Source organism: Dicentrarchus labrax, unplaced genomic scaffold (assembly GCF_905237075.1).
Source record: "Dicentrarchus labrax unplaced genomic scaffold, dlabrax2021, whole genome shotgun sequence".
Lineage (NCBI taxonomy): Eukaryota > Metazoa > Chordata > Actinopteri > Moronidae > Dicentrarchus > Dicentrarchus labrax.
In genome coordinates, this window is record NW_026136706.1 from 701,767 (window position 1) to 718,268 (window position 16,502).

A 16,502-nucleotide genomic window follows, 5' to 3' on the forward strand; every position below is an offset into this window, starting at 1 on the left:
TATAAAGTAGTTAAATGTGTTAATTGTTGTATGTATCAAACATATGTCTTTAAATGGCTGCTTTACCTGTTGAAGATAATCTGACGTGATGCAGAAACAGCAGTAAAGATGCTCAGAAACCTTCATTTATGCACAAATTAGCTCTTCTCTCTGTGAACTGTGCTCTGTGGTTTTGTTATTTTTAAAAAGTGGGAAGCATAAACCTGCATTAGAGGAAAACTGTAGTCAAATCACCGGAGACAGAAAGCAGAAAGTGAGCTAACGCTGAGCATCACTTCATCATGAATCATTAAACAAGGAGAAATAAAACTGGGAAAAATGTGTAAACCAGGCCTGCTGCTAAATTATATGATTGTTTGTGAGCAAGTTCTGTCCTGAATTGCCAAGAAAACTCCTGGAAAGGTTCTGGAAAGGTCCTGGAAAATGGGAACCCTGAAGATGTTCTACAGAGATGACTGCTGGCAGTAACAGCAGCCATCAAACTCTGGCACTGACATGATGAAAAAGTTATTAATCTGATTGTATTTGTTTATATTTATTGATTTGGACATTAAAACACGTCTCAGTTTGTTTTCTGTCCAACATGGAGGACGAGAACTGGAGGAATCTCTGTCCTGATTTGGAAAACTCCCTGTGGTTTATTTTTTTCCTCTGAAATCCCCGTCAGTGACTCATCGCTGCTGGAGGAAGAGTTTCCCTCCTCTTTGTCCTCCTCTTCCTCCTCCTCTGGTATGTCACTGCTGCTCTTCTTCTCTGTGTTAGTTCTCACTGAGCGCGCCCAGTGAGCACGCTCAGACATCCAGATGCTGCAGCTTCTCATCTGTTTCGCTTTAATAAAACTGAAATCAGTGAAATTTATTTATTCATTGTAGCTCTGATTAGAAAAAACAGTCTGCTGTTGAGACTTAACTTTATGAAGTATAATTATAGTATAATTAAAATAATACTCACACTTTCCTGTGTGAGTATTATTTTGAGTTGCAGCCACCGTCAACGTCAACAGAGATAACAGAGCCTCTGTTTCTATTATAACTTTCATTGATATTTTTATAACAGTGAAAACACGGATTACAGGAATATCTCGTCAATATCGTCAATGGCAGGAAGCGTTACGTCTTAAATGACATGAAAAATTAGGAAAATTTAATAAATGGAGGATAAAGCGTTAAAATAAAAGTGTGACATTTTTTTTTGAGATTTTAAAAGCTTAAGAGTAAATGAGTTCTGCAGTGACTCAAATGAAAATAAACTGCTGTCGAGTCAAATAGGAAAATAAAAGGTTTTTGCGTGTTGACAAAAACAAATTTAACAAATAAAGTATCAATAGATTCAAAGACACTGATAATAAACAGTTGATTCAAGTGTGATTTGTCCTCGTTTTAGTGCAGCAGTATAGCTGCACTAAAACGAGGACAAATCACACTTGAATCAACTGTTTATTATCAGTGTCTTTGAATCTATTGATACTTTATTTGTTAAATTTGTTTTCTTTGTAATTGTTGGACATTTATTTAATTATTATTATGTAATGTTTTATAATCGATATTGTCTTATTGTGTGGTATAAGATGTAATCAGTCAGTTATTGTTTTAACTCTTAATAATTTGCATTGAATACAGACTAAAAGGTCAAATTAAACCTATAAATGTTGGTGATTTCAGATGTAACTTTACTGCCACAAAACTCGTCTGGAACCATCTTTATGTGTTTAATCTGTGACTTCTGACCTCTGCCTGTGTAATGTGTGGTATAAGGTGTAATCAGTTTTATTGATTTAATTCTTAATAATCTGGATAAAATATGGATAAAAGATCAAATTAAAGCTTTAAATGTTTGCTTTGATGATTTCAGATGAACTTTGTGCAGTAGAACTCATGTGAAACTGTCTTTATGTTCGCTCTGTGACTTCTGACCTCCGCCCGCACTATAAAGCTCAGGTCCGATGGTCGAGAGTTCGTGCTCTGACTGACTGACTGGCTCCTCATTGTGTGCGACAGGTTACTGAGCGTGCTCAGTCCGCCCCCCCCACTCACTCACTCTGGGGGCTAACACTCGCTCATCAGAGGAATTCTGGGGGAATTTATGCACCATCTCTCGGCTAATTGAATTAGACGCATCGTGTCGACAGTGTGTCCATTGTAGAAGCTGCACAATGTTGAGCTTCATGAGTCGCCACCCCCCCACCCCGCACCCCCAACAACCACTGGCTCTTTATTTTGTTCCAGTCAGTGATCCGCCTCAGGCTCCAGTGCTGGACTTGGTCGATCATTAACCAAGTGGGGGGGGCACCACAGGACCAGACCGGGGGGTCAAGTCACCTACAGGGCAGGATGGGGGGGGCAGTTAGGGTTCATATGTTAACTAGTGTGATATATATAAGCATTAACTAATAAACTATGTAAATAATAAACTACACATATGGAGATATACTTCAATCCATTCGGGCCCCGCTCTGGTTCTGTGTCTCATTTGGGCCCCGCTCCGGTTCTGTGGCTCATTCGGGCCCCGCTCTGGTTCTGTGGCTCATTCAGGCCCCGCTCTGGTTCTGTGTCTCATTTGGGCCCGGCTCTGGTTCTGTGGCTCATTCGGGCCCGGCTCTGGTTCTGTGGCTCATTCGGGCCCCGCTCCCCGGCAGTATTTCCCACTGGGTCCCTCTGCTGCTACACTAGCAGTGTTTAAAGTCCCCCCGTCCTTCCAGCTGCCGGTCTGGGTGCAGACAGCTAACAGGACCGCTAACTAGCTAACAGCAGCTAGTACAGTTAGCATGTGAAGCAGTGCAGCGGTCAGAGACTTCCTGTGTTACAAGAGAAAATGTCCCTGTTGCAACAATCCTCTGATACTTTGGTCGCAGTGATGAGGAGCAGCTCCTGAGAGTCTGAGACGGTTCAGTCGACTGTTAGCAGCTTTATTGGATCCTCTTTGTCAGTTTTGGTTCCACTCACAGTTGTGATAAGCTAGGCTAACGTGTAAATGACAAAACCTGTGTGCTGAATTACACCGAAAAATCCAACAAACGTCACTGCTAGCAGCTGTTAGCATTAGCATTTCTGGACAGAATCCAGCTAACCAACCATTATATTTGATACAGTTAGCTGTTATTGTTAGCTGCAGTTAGCTGTTGTTAGCTGTTGTTAGCTGCAGTTAGCTGCAGTTAGCTGTTGTTAGCTGCAGTTAGCTGTTGTTGTTAGCTGCAGTTAGCTGTTGTTAACTGCAGTCAGCTGTTGTTAGCTGCAGTTAGCTGCAGTTAGCTGTTGTTAGCTGCAGTTAGCTGTTTTTGTTAGCTGCAGTCAGGTGCAGTTAGCTGTTGTTAGCTGCAGTTAGCTGTTGTTAGCAGTTGTTGTTAGCTGCAGTTAACTGCTGTAAGTTGCAGTTAGCTGTTGTTAGCTGCAGTCAGGTGCAGTTAGCTGTTGTTGTTAGCTGCAGTTAGCTGTTGTTGTTAGCTGCAGTTAGCTGCAGTTAGCTGTTGTTGTTAGCTGCAGTTAGCTGCAGTTAGCTGTTGTTGTTAGCTGCAGTTAGCTGCAGTTAGCTGCAGTTAGCATTCACAGAGCATTGTTGTGTCCCGGCACAGTGGGAACATCAACAAGAGTAACAGCAGATCTTTGTGCTGTAACTTTTCCCCCTGGGGCTTCGTGCATTTCACCAAAACCACTAATTAGCATGACTTGTGATAATGGCAGCAAATAACTGAGCAGCCATAATGGAGCAGTCACAGGATCACTCATATGACATCGTATTTTATCTGAAAATTACACATTATGACATGAAAAGGAGCTGGTTTTTAATGTTGGGCAGCAGAAGGAAGAACAGAGTTCATTTATGTGTCTCAGCAGAACTTCAGTTACAGTAATAACTTTATTATGTGTTTATTGTTTGTTGTCTGATGGTTACGTTGGTTATTCATATACACAACAAACTGCCCTTCAGGGGTAATAACGCTATAAATAAGCTATATACACACCACTGTTATTGATTACGGGTTGCTCTTAAGTAATATTGGTCAGCAGTATTTAGTTACACTACTACTTATATTACTTTTCTGCTACTTCACATAAGATTCATAATCGTGTCATTTCTTCCACAAATTCAGATGATCAAAGTAATAATACGTTTAATATTTCCAAGCTAATCCAAGGATGTGATTGATTTATTTCAGTAGGAGGTCGACAACATTAGTGACTATAACTAATTACTTTAATTTAACTGTAACTGACATTTGGCCGGGCTAACGGCAGTTAGCGGTTAGCTAATGATCGGTACTGTAACGTTAGTCCCTGTTGGTCTCGGAGGCTGTGTTCGATCCCGGTCTGGAGGAAAACCAGGAAATATTTCCTCCATAAAATCTGATCCAGTTTCACCAAAATCCCTGAATACAGTTAGAAAGCTGAGCTAACTAACAATTGACATACATTAGCTAGCGAGTTAGCTAGTTTGCTCTATAGCAAAGGTAACTTGCTACAGAGTGAAACACTAGCTGACTCGTTGGCTCATTTATATAAATCATAAGTTAGCTAGCATTTTGCTAACAATAACTTTCAGATGTAACTAGCCAGGTAACAATTGACATACATTTGCTAACTAGTTATGTAGCTACAGAGTAAAACACCTGAAGCTAGTAGAGGGTCACAGAATCTTCTTCAATCTGGTTTTCACAGAGACAGCATTACTGAGAGTGTCTAATGACATTCTTATGCATGCTGACAAAGGTGAAAGCTCCATCCTTATTCTTCTTGACTGCACATTAATAATCATGTTTCCTCTTCCACTCCCCTGCTGTGTGGTGTCCCTCAGGGGTCGGTTCTTGGTCCAGTTCTGTTCTCCCTGTACATGCTTCCTCTGGGTCATTTGTTCAGCCGCTTCAATGACCTGTTATACCACTGTTATGCTGATGATACACAGATCTACTTTTCTGCGAAACCCAATAATCTGAATCAACTGTCCTCTCTCCATGAGTGTTTAGCTGCCACCAAAGACTGGATGTCTCTTCATTTTCTCCACTTAAATCCTAACAAAACTGAAATCATTTTATTTAGCCCTGAAAACTTTGTCACTGCAGTTGATCAGTTTATTGGTCCACTACGTATTAATATCAAACCCACTGCTCAGAATCTGGGTGTCATCTTCAACCAGCATATGACATTTGACCTTCATATCACAAAACTTGTCCAATCCTGTTTCCTGCAGCTACGAAATATAGCAAAAATCTAAAGTTCCCTGTCCTCCAGTGATCTTGAACAATTCATTCACAGCTTCATTTTCTCCAATCTAGATTACTCTAACTCCCTCTACACGTGCCTCAGTCAGGCTTCCTTAAATTGTTTACAGTTAGTACAAAATGCAGCCGCCAGACTTTTAACCAGAACCAGCCGTCGGTCCCACATTACTCCTGTTCTTGCATCCCTTCATTGGCTTCCTGTAAAACTCAGAATCAATTATAAGATCTTACTGATTACATATAAGGCACTTCATGACCTTCCCCCAGTTACATTTCAGATCTCCTCATTCCACTCCTCGGCCACTCCACTCCTCAGATCTCTGCCTTTTATCCGTTCCACGCTCTAACTGCAGAACTAAAGGTGACCTTTGCTGTTCTAGCCCCAACATTGTAGAACAGTCTTCCCCAATCACTCAGATTCACTGAATCTGTGGACTGTTTTAATCCTCTACAGACCTTTTTATAGATCTCCTTGCTTGTTTTCTCATCTTTCGTCTCTCTTTTAATTTATTCTTTCCCTCTTGTTTTATCTTCCTTTGTATTTACAAGCTCCTTATGTTTGTTTGATTGGGTATGGTTATACCCTTATGTTTATCTGTTGTTTGCAAAGCACTTTGGATCTCTGTGTCAAAAAGGTGCTATATAAATAAGGCTTTACTTACTTACTTACTTACTTACTAGCTAGCTAATGTAGCTATACAGTAGGTCTTTGTACAGTACTCAGTGAGGACATAGATTGTCTGTAACAGCCCTCAGAAACACTTCACTCCAGTGGTGTCAGAAGAGAGAAAGCATTTGATTGGACGCAGCATTAGTAAACGCCCCCGAGTGCAGGATGAGTCATCAAATACTTTTATTGATTATCAGGAAACTGTAAAATACCTTTAAGTACACCTGAAGATACCTGAACCAGGACTCCCTGTCCCTGTTGGACAGAAACTGGAGGAGACTGATTGATTAAAACACTTTGACTTTAATCTGCTGCTTTATTAATATTAAATATTAAATGACTAATATACTAATATTAAATATGTTTGAAGTTTACAAAAGTTGGAATCAGTAAAAACTGATCAGACGACTTCCTGATCATCAGATTTCGAGGATGTCTTCAGTGTGGTTTATGTTTGATAGAGTGAGGATGGAGTGAAACCAGCCGAGCTTGTCTGAAGCTCGTCTGAAACGCGTCTGAAGCTCTGATGTGGATCCTCACCGTCAGAACGGAGATCTCCTGAGTTCAAACAGTCTCTGTGTTCAGTCTATAAATATGACGGGACCTCCCGACTGTGAGAGAGTCTTTTGTAGACGGAGCGTGGTCATAAATTCCTTCACGCTGCCGCACATTGTTCCACGCTCTCGTACAGTGGACGCTTTATCGCCGCCGTCCTGTTCAAACTCTGTTTACAGATTCAAAAACCCTCAAATCCAAGCCGATATGCTAATGGAGCGAGTACTACAGCAAGACCCCCCGGCGGTCTCTGAACAGAGGGACACCAGCAACAGACGGCTCTTTTGTCTGGTCCAGGACCGGGACCGGGTCTGGCCTCGGGGATCTGTTATTCAGATGGCGTCTGGTCTTCAGTGACTGAACAGGACAGACACGCATAGCTCTGCTAATTCTGGAGCGCCTCTGGTCAAACAGGCTGAAAGAAGTGATGAATAATGAGAGGACAGGACAGGAGGTCGACCTCTGATCGTCTCCTTTGACCTCAGAGACTCTGATCTGCTCACATTCACTTTATTACTAACTCCAGAACCAGGTTCACCTCAACCAGTCTGGTATTAACATCTGATCTGCTCCGGATAATAAATGTGTTTAATGTGTCCTCAATGAGGTCTGATCTCACCACACTCCTTTAAGTGGAACTAAACCCCTTCCTCATATCTGCATATTTCCAGTCCAATAGTGCTGACCAGACAATATTCTTTCCATAAAATATATCTAGTTTCACCCAAATCACTGATAAAGTTGTGTGTTTGTACAGCAATAATAAAGTTGTGTGTTTGTACAGTGATAAATAAAGGTTGTATTTTAGAAAAAACATGCTGCTGAGAGAGAACGCTGCACTGTTGGTTTTATATACAAATAAAGTTATTATAATTATTATTATTGTTTGATGTGCAGTTTGATGGACTGTGGAAACAACCAAAGATTACTCAGATTAATTAATGACAAACTAAAGAATTCATCAAAACAAAAAGCTTTGATTTATTGAATATAAGTTCATTATTCTGTCTTATAGATTAATATTTATTTACTTATATATAATCAGTGCTGGACAAACAACACACAAATATACACACATACTACACATTAACACAAACATACATAAAGAAAAACAAAAATAAATAACATAAACAATAAAAACAAAGTAAAGTGTTTGTTGTTGTTGTTGTTGTTGTTGTTTGTTGTCACTTCCTGTTGTAAACAGCAGTTCTCAGGTAGGAAACCCCCGCCAGCAGACAGAAACTGTAAATAAACTGTGTTTCCCCGACAGAACAACAGAATCATGTGAGTTTTATTTTTAGATTCTTTCGGATCAAACATTAAACAATTAACTTTAATTAACACGAGTCGCCTTTCATTCAATTATGTAACAAAATAAAAGGGGAATTCTACTTAATGCAAAATAATAAATACACGTGTCTGTGCCCATATTTACATCTGATATTTAAATAAACTGCTGTCTGTAGTACATTTTATATTTATTTACAAATAAATAAGTTTACTGTATATATACTGTACTGTACATTTTTGCACTATATATTATAAAATATGTACATATACAGTATACTGCAATATATACTTTGTTTTGTTCTCACATCATTTGTACATCATTTAACAGACTGAAAATGATTTAATTAATACAATATAAGAACAGAAATGTGTAAATTTGTAAAATCAATAATATGTTGAGCAGTCAGTGAAACTTACTAACTACTACTTACTAATTTACTTTAAATATTAAATCACCACATTCATATTAATATTAATAATAATATGTTACAAAGTACAATAAAAAACAAGATAAATGATGTAAAGACACACTAGATAAACTAATAAAACAATAAAACCAACTGTTCAGGTCATGATCAGTTCAGGAGGAATTTGTTATAATACCTTACATTACAACAAAAACAAGGCGGAAATTTGACATTACATTAAAAATGGCTGACTTCCTGTTGGATTTAGGATATGGCTCTGTGTGTGTAGGTGAAATGAGCCGACAGGCTGTTTATTTGAAATGTTAAGATACACATATGTACATGTGCACATACAAATACATGTAGTTCAACTTTATAAATTATTTACAGTACATAGTTATAGTAGTTAGGTCCTGTAATATTTATATAACCTGTTCATATTTGTACCTGTGGGGTTCCTCAGGGCTCAATACTGGGCCCACTGTAGTTTATATTGATCGCTGATTTAAAGATTGTTTAACGGTATTTGAGTAAAATAAAGTGAATTGTTCCTCAGGGCTCAGTTTATGAGCATTTTATTGCTATTTTTATTTTATTATTTATTTTATTTATAATGTTACATCAATGTTCAATCACATAAAACATTTAAATGCTTCACAAACTTTCACTGAATCTGTAAGTACGATTAAATTCATCATGTTTGGTAATGGAATAATAAAGTCACAAACAAACTGGTGATAAATGTTTAAATGGAAATCAGATTTTCAGGAGTGAAAATATATTATAGATTATGCTGGAAACCACATGGACATTAAAAATGTCAAAATCAATTACAATACTGTATGAAATTAAAGATGTTATCGTCATATATTGCTCACTTATATTTGCATATACATTATATTGTAAAGAGTATTGTATTGTATTGTGTGCAGTAACCTAAATAAACCTGTTTATATTAAAGTATTTTACCTGTTTGTTCAGGTGTGACTGACAGGAAGTGGTGTTAATGTTTCACTTGACCCTCACAGGACTCTGAGTGGAAACCCCCGTCAGTGACCACAGAGGAGGAGGAGGAGGAGGAGGAGGAGGAGGAGGGACGCCACCGTGGAGCCGATCATATCAATTTAATAAGCTCTTGTTAGCATTGATTTAATCATGGACACAAGCTACTGCAGTACTCCATATTTTCTGAGATAATCAGATTGAGAGGAGCTGCTGCTGCGAGGATCCGCCGCATGAATCATAAAACAACTTGTTTACTCCCGACACGAAGAAAGAGAGAGGAAGAGACCACCCAGAGTCTCACACACTGTGCAGACATTAACGTACTGGACCATGCTTTATTGATTATCTTCATCATACTGCCATGATCAACAGTTTAACCTTCAGAACTCTATCAGTAATCTGTAATCAATAAACAGTGTATAAACAATAGAGCTATGTTCTATATTCAATCAATAATCTATAATCATTAAACAGTGTATAAACTCTAGAGCTTTGTTCTATATGGAGCTGATTCAATCAATTATCTATAATCATTAATCAGTGTATAAACAATAAATAAACAGGCTGTATCGGCGCTCTGATTGGAGGTTGTTTCAGCCTGTATCTGCGCTCTGATTGGAGGTTGTTTCAGCCTGTATCTGCTCTCTGATTGGAGGTTGTTTCAGCCTGTATCTGCTCTCTGATTGGAGGTTGTTTCAGCCTGTATCTGCTCTCTGATTGGAGGTTGTTTCAGCCTGTATCTGCTCTCTGGTTGGAGGCTGTTTCAGGCTGTATCTGCTCTCTGATTGGAGGTTGTTTCAGCCTGTATCTGCTCTCTGATTGGAGGTTGTTTCAGCCTGTATCTGCTCTCTGATTGGAGGTTGTTTCAGGCTGTATCTGCTCTCTGATTGGAGGTTGTTTCAGGCTGTATCTGCGCTCTGATTGATCCAAAGTGGACAGAATTGATGAGCGCTGATGAGCCTCCATATAGGCGGTGAACAGTGAGCGTTTGTTGTTTCCTGGAGTCTCATGATGATGAAAGTGTGACAGCAGCAGAATTAATCACATGTTCTGTCTCGTTTCCACATTTCTGATTGAGCACACAGGATCCACCACCGGCTCTACCTGCTCCCTCTCCTGATGCATTATGGGAGCAGGCGGTGGCGTCTTGCAGTCTGTCCAGGACCTGTTTTATTATTCCATTTCCTCCTTTTTCTGTTTCCACCTCTGACTGTCTGCATCTGTCTCCATCTCCTCCTCCTCCTCCTCCTCCTCCTCCTCCTCCTCCTCCTCACCACACACACAGTTCACTTCATAACAGATTCAAGATGGATCTATAGGTGAAAGTATGAGATTGTTCTGATGGACCAGATCAGCTTTATATGGAGACTTCCAATGTTGTTGTTATTATTATTATTATTATTATTATTATTATTATTATTCAACAGAGTGAACAAACTGTTGATCTTTTTATAGTTTCACATTTTAATCCCAGTGTTGAGAAGTGCCCCCCCCCCCTCTGGCTTTTATGAGGATTATGAGCTCACAGATGAAAACAGAGGATTATGGGTCAGAAATGTCAACATGTTTGAGCTCTTTTACACTTCTGTCTGTCTGCAGATGGCCTCACAACACCTCATACCCACCTGTCTGTCTGTCTGTCTGTCTGTCTTCAGGAATTAAAGCTGCTGATTGAAATAATTTATTAACTAATTAATTATTATTATTATAAAAAATATAAATACATTTAAAAGTGAAATTTTCTGGATACAAGAGTCCATCAACAGTCAGTGAAAGAGGATGAATGCTAAATGGACCTGTACTTGTATAGCACCTTTCTAGTCTTCTGACCACTCAAAGCGCTTTTACACTACGTGTCACATTCACCCTTTCACACACATTCACTCAGTGATGGCAAAGTCCATCGAACAGAAACATTCACACACCGATGCACGGCATCAGGAGCAATTTTGGGTTCAGTATCTTGCTCAAGGATACTTTGACATGTAGCCGGGGATTGAACCCACCTTCTGATTACGGAACGACCCACTCTGCCTCTGAGCCACAGCCACAGCCACCCTGGAAGAGGAGGAGGAGGAGGAGGAGGAGGAAGAGGAGGAGGAGGAGGATGAATAGGAGGAGGAAGAGGAAGAGGAGGAGGAGGATGAATAGGAGGAGGAAGAGGAAGAGGATGAAGAGCTCCTCTCTCAGAGACGTTCCAGTAATAGTTTTTATATTAGATAAATATGAATGAATATAAAACAGATTGTGTTTGTTGGACAGAATAAAGAGACACTGAACCAACCATCTGCCCTGCTGAAGTGCCTCTGAGCAACAACACTGTAAGACCTCCCAACCTCTGAATAAAGGAGATAAACCAACTCATCAGTGAACTGTTGTTTTAACTTAAATGTGTTCAGTATTTTAAGTTCAGGAGATATAATTCCAGTTTGACTCATTTCCTTTAAGTAGACTTTATGTTAGCATTATAATGCTATATAGCTTAGCATTTTCTTTCTATCATAATCATCATAAGCTCGAGTATGCATTCAAATAATTCTTAATGATTCCCAAAGTGTAAAGATCTGATAGAAAGTAATAATCTGCTTTAGAGGAAGAAGTCACTAACTGAACCTGGTGGTAACATTTAAGGGACTTTATTCAGATCAATTCTGTTACTTCATTTACTCAAATTACCTCAATAATAAATGGTTTCTTTAGTTAATACTCAGATCAAACATTGTCATTTACAGGATATTATTGTGTGTTTTTCCTCTGAGCACACAGAAATATCTGACTGTTGACCTGCAGACAGAACTGAGGGCAGAGAAATGTATTAGAAAATAATCAATACAGTTATGAATTGATCTTCAGCTTTGTGCAGGAAGAGCTGATGATAACAGTGAAACGAGGTTCAGTTGGTGGTTTAATGTGAGAATGATTCCTCTGTTCATTATTAGAACATTGTTGTTGTGCAGGTTGATGTATGGAAGCGTCGACTGCACACAAATAAAACACTTTATTTCATTTTACAGAATAAAAGCGCTGTTTGTCCTCTGTGGGTCGAGAGCGTCTGCGGAGCACCTGAGTGAGCGAGGCGAACGGAAACCTTGTTAACTGAACTTCATTACTGGATTCAAATAAAACCTTGTCCCTGAGTGCTCAGCCCCCCCTCATCATCCTCACATTAAACATTTGTTTCTTCCTGCTGAGCCTCAGAGGAGCCGACAAAACGTCGAGCAAACGTTTCTACACATTAAAGCTGTTACAGACTCTCAGTACCTGGACCGGTAGTGAGACTGAGACACCATCAGACCGGAGACATTACACACAGAGACCAAGTCTGAAGTTTATTCAGGACTGAGGACAGGATATAGGACATTATTTAAGAATAAGGACAGGATATAGGACATTATTTAAGAATAAGGACAGGCTATAGGACATTATTTAAGAATAAGGACAGGATCTAGGACATTAATTAAGAATAAGGACAGGATCTAGGACATTAATTAAGAATAAGGACAGGATCTAGGACATTAATTAAGAATAAGGACAGGATCTAGGACATTAATTAAGAATAAGGACAGGCTATAGGACATTATTAAACACTGAGGACAGGATATAGGACATTATTTAAGAATAAGGACAGGCTATAGGACATTATTTAAGAATAAGGACAGGATCTAGGACATTAATTAAGAATAAGGACAGGATCTAGGACATTAATTAAGAATAAGGACAGGATCTAGGACATTAATTAAGAATAAGGACAGGATCTAGGACATTAATTAAGAATAAGGACAGGCTATAGGACATTATTTAAGACTGAGGACAGGATATAGGACATTATTAAACACTGAGGACAGGATAAAGGACATTATTAAACACTGAGGACAGGATAAAGGACATTATTAAACACTGAGGACAGGATATAGGACATTATTAAACACTGAGGACAGGATAAAGGACATTATTAAACACTGAGGACAGGATATAGGACATTATTAAACACTGAGGACAGGATAAAGGACATTATTAAACACTGAGGACAGGATATAGGACATTATTTAAGACTGAGGACAGGATATAGGACATTATTTAAGACTGAGGACAGGATATAGGACATTATTTAAGACTGAGGACAGGATATAGGACATTATTTAAGACTGAGGACAGGATAATGGACATTATTAAACACTGAGGACAGGATATAGGACATTATTTAAGACTGAGGACAGGATATAGGACATTATTTAAGACTGAGGACAGGATATAGGACATTATTTAAGACTGAGGACAGGATAAAGGACATTATTAAACACTGAGGACAGGATATAGGACATTATTTAAGGTCTTGTTCAGATCTGTGTTCACACTACACAACTTCCTGTGTGATCCAGGACTCAGGAGGACCCGGTCTTTCAGCCCCTCTCATGGACCAGGACCTGGATGGTTTCTGGCAGCGTGTCAGCAGCTCCTGGCTCGTCTCTGTTGCCATCAACAATTATCATCAACCTCGTTAACCGACAGCTAATTATGATCCACAGTGGCGTTTATCTGCTGCTTACATTACATCCTGACTGTGCGTCCCGACCGCTGCGTGGGTTTGAACCCCGGCCAGAGGAACTTGGCAGCCGCGGCTGCATGGTTATTAATATTCTTAAAGGCCTGAGAAAATACACTTCCTGTCAGAGAGCGTTGCCATGGCTGCGGAGCGTTGACACAGCAGTCCGACTGTAGCCGCCATTGTTTCTAATCAGAGCCGCTCATTATATTTCAATTTATGGTTTTTCTTTTCAGAGACAGACAGGAAGTGTCCCACTGAGGGAGACAACAACATGTTTGTGTCTCTGAGGACTTTTCTCACCCACAGAATAAACTGCTGGACGTTAACGAGCCAAAACATTTCTTCTGTATCATCCTGTAAGAAATCTGCAGCCACAGGGTTCATATTTCTACTGGTGTACACAGCCTGAAAGCTCCTATATGTCACATTGATTATGTATTGATCTGATTATTGATCAGCAGACAGTGAACAGGTTGTAGTGGAGCTTTGTCCCTCTGCTGTCTGTGGACTGATCTCTATGTGTCTCTATGCAGGATGAGGGTCAAAGGTTGTGACCTTTATGCTCCCGAGTGCCAACAGTGGGCAACACAGAGTCCAACACAGAGTCCAACAACACAGAGTCCAACACAGAGTCCACAACACAGAGTCCACAACACAGAGTCCACCACACAGAGTCCACAACACAGTGTCCACAACACAGAGTCCAACACAGAGTCCACAACACAGAGTCCAACACAGAGTCCACCACAGAGTCCAACACAGAGTCCAACACACAGAGTCCAACACAGAGTCCAACACAGAGTCCAACACAGAGTCCACCACACAGAGTCCACAACACAGAGTCCAACACAGAGTCCACAACACAGAGTCCAACACAGAGTCCAACACAGAGTCCACCACACAGAGTCCACAACACAGAGTCCAACACAGAGTCCAACACAGAGTCCAACACAGAGTCCACCACACAGAGTCCACAACACAGAGTCCAACACAGAGTCCACAACACAGAGTCCACAACACAGAGTCCAACACAGAGTCCAACACAGAGTCCACAACACAGAGTCCAACACAGAGTCCACAACACAGAGTCCACAACACAGAGTCCAACACAGAGTCCAACACAGAGTCCACAACACAGAGTCCAACACAGAGTCCACAACACAGAGTCCACCACACAGAGTCCACCACACATAGTCCACAACACAGAGTCCAACACAGAGTCCACAACACAGAGTCCACAACACAGAGTCCACAACACAGAGTCCAACACAGAGTCCACAACACAGAGTCCACAACACAGAGTCCAACACAGAGTCCACAACACAGAGTCCAACACAGAGTCCAACACAGAGTCCACAACACAGAGTCCACAACACAGAGTCCAACACAGAGTCCACAACACAGAGTCCAACACAGAGTCCAACACAGAGTCCACAACACAGAGTCGACAACACAGAGTCCAACAACACAGAGTCCAACACAGAGTCCACAACACAGAGTCCAACACAGAGTCCAACACAGAGTCCAACACAGAGTCCACAACACAGAGTCCAACACAGAGTCCACAACACAGAGTCCACAACACAGAGTCCAAAACACAGAGTCCACAACACAGAGTCCACAACACAGAGTCCACCACAAAGTCCAACACAGAGTCCACAACACAGAGTCCACCACAGAGTCCACAACACAGAGTCCAACACAGAGTCCACAACACAGAGTCCACAACACAGAGTCCAACACAGAGTCCACAACACAGAGTCCACAACACAGAGTCCAACACAGAGTCTACAACACAGAGTCCAACACAGAGTCCACAACACAGAGTCCACAACACAGAGTCCAACACAGAGTCCAACACAGAGTCTACAACACAGAGTCCAACACAGAGTCCAACACAGAGTCCACAACACAGAGTCCACCACAGAGTCCACCACAGAGTCCACAACACAGAGTCCAACACAAAGTCCAACACAGAGTCCACAACTCAGAGTTCACAACACAGAGTCCAAAACACAGAGTCCACAACACAGAGTCCACAACACAGAGTCCAACACAGAGTCCACAACACAGAGTCCACAACACAGAGTCCAACACAGAGTCTACAACACAGAGTCCAACACAGAGTCCACAACACAGAGTCCACAACACAGAGTCCAACACAGAGTCCAACACAGAGTCCACAACACAGAGTCCACCACAGAGTCCACCACAGAGTCCACAACACAGAGTCCAACACAAAGTCCAACACAGAGTCCACAACTCAGAGTTCACAACACAGAGTCCAACACAGAGTCCAACACAGAGTCCAACACAGAGTCCACAACACAGAGTCCAACACAGAGTCCAACACAGAGTCCACAACACAGAGTCCAACACAGAGTCCACAACACAGAGTCCAACACAGAGTCCACCACAGAGTCCACCACAGAGTCCACAACACAGAGTCCAACACAGAGTCCAACACAGAGTCCACAACACAGAGTCCACAACACAGAGTCCATCACAAAGTCCAACACAGAGTCCACAACACAGAGTCCAACACAGAGTCCACAACAGAGTCCAACACAGAGTCCAACACAGAGTCCACAACACAGAGTCCACAACACAGAGTCCACAACACAGAGTCCAACACAGAGTCCACCACAGAGTCCACCACAGAGTCCAAAGTCAAAGCTAACATTAATGCTAAGCTAGTGGAACATATTGTCTGATTGTGCTATTAGCTGGATAATGTTAGCTTGATTGCTAATGCAGACAAATTACAAGCTAGCTAATGTAGCAAGCTAGCTTCATTCAGGATCTGAACCAACAGCA